Source organism: Cynocephalus volans, chromosome 4 (genome assembly GCF_027409185.1).
Source record: "Cynocephalus volans isolate mCynVol1 chromosome 4, mCynVol1.pri, whole genome shotgun sequence".
Taxonomy (NCBI): Eukaryota; Metazoa; Chordata; class Mammalia; order Dermoptera; family Cynocephalidae; genus Cynocephalus; species Cynocephalus volans.
The window spans coordinates 118,856,363-118,858,424 of NC_084463.1; positions in this window are offsets into that span (position 1 = coordinate 118,856,363).

Here is a 2,062-nt window from a genome sequence, read left to right on the forward strand (position 1 = left end):
TATAAGCAGGGCACAAGCAAAGGAGACTCCATCCACCCCAGGCAGCTTTCCTGAGCCTTGGGCTCATCACAAATCTCAGGATTCTATTGTCCTTTTCTTCCTATCTGTATGTAATAAATTTGCTTCATGTAACTTGTTGTCTATAGAAGTGTTCTGTTTCACCAGATTCTTGCAAGTAGTATAAATTTCAGCTCAAGATGCAGTGGGCAGACGTGGTAACCAATGCACAGTGAACTCGCTTAACAGCTATTACTTTCCTTGGCAGCCACGATGGACGAGTATGGGTGGGAGTGTGGAGATCACCGTCCCATGTAACGTTCCCTAAACCTGCTCATATTGGTAAACTGTCATTTAATTAAACTTCTCAATCATCCCTCTTTAGGCCTTCAGTTTCCTGCTGGGACCCTAAGTGATACACACAGAAAGGAAAAGAAATTTTGAAAAACAAGTAAAACTGGTGTCAGGATTATTCAAAGTTAGGTTTGAAAAGCATACATGTACTGTACCTTGCTCCCTAAATTAAAGAAAGCAGCAGATTTCTCACTATGACAGCAAATTAGTGTGGTTGGGATGAAGGAGAGAATGGTGAGACTGCCTACTAAGAGAGAACAGTCCTGACTTACATTTCAGATCTCCCAGTCAAGCCTGCAGCTCCCAAAGTTGCCAGGAAGGAGCTTCATGTCTCCTGTCTTTTCCTGATGGAACCCCTGTAACTTCCTGAAAACTCCTCTCCAAGGTGGAGTTATGTGGATATAGACTCAGAGGTAAAACACAACCATGGCTTTGGAAATAAGTTTTCGATAAACTCTAACCTTTCCTCCACTCTTCTTGCTGGAGAGAGCAAGCAGACTGCTGACCGATGCTGAAGGGAAGAGCCTCCTGGGCTGGACAGTCACTAGAGGGTGCTTATCTCCCCTGGAGAAATGCCTGCAGTAGCTGGAGGGAAGTCTAATGCTATAGTGAGGCTTATCAACATGCTGGAAAGCCCTGTGGTTTCCAGTACAGGGGCCTACGGGCAAATGAGAGAGTGGAACCCTCATGAGATGTTTTTCAACATTTGGTCTGACTCTACTCCTGTCTCTCAATCTCTGCCCCATCCCCACCCCATCAGGTCCCCTTCCCTACAAGTTATGGTTGTTTTGGAGCCTTTTGCTACAAACTGTGTGCATGAGTAGCAATGCCAAGCAATGTGAGCCTGTGCTGGGACGCTTTATAACTAAGAATAAATCACACCCTCCTCACTTATCATTCAAGGATCTCTGTGGCCTGACCCACCCTTTTATTCTTAATTAGAGTGGTAATGCATGCTGATTTACATTTTCTTTCGAGCTGACACAAAAGTATATCAAATAAAAAGTGAAAATCTTCCTAAATTCTATTCTCCAGAAGCAATAACTTGTTTTAGTTGTTCTTTTATTAGTTACTATGTTAAATTCTCTTATTAGTTTTTAATTATAGGTTAATAATGCTATTATTATATATTAACAATATTATGTTATAGATTAATGTGCATATAATATTTTCTTAGTTTTTAAATTTTTTTTTGGCAGCTGGCTGGTACATGGATCTGAACCCTTGGACCTTGGTGTTATAACACTATGCTCTAACCAACTGAGGTCAACCAGCCAGCCCTATTAGTTATTATTATAGATAGATAATAACATTATACACTAATAACAATATTATTATAGATTATTAGTTATTATTATAGATTTGAGTTGTAAAGCTGTATTTCTATATTTTTAATTTATTCATGTTGAAAAGAAGATCAATTGGCTCCCCATAGAAGATGTAAAGAGTTCAAGGTATGGTAGAGAATTTGGAATCATCAGACTGAGAATTTAAAATAACTATGATTAATGTGCTAAAGATCCTAATGGAAAGGGGACAATATGCAAGCAAGAGCAGATGAATAATATAAGTACACAGACAAAAATTCTAAGAAAAAGGAAATGATACAATTAAAAAAAAACCCATTGTAATAGAAATGCAGAATGTCTTTGTTGGGCTTACCTGTGAACTAGACACGGCCTAGGAAACAGTCAGTGAGCCTGAAGATAAA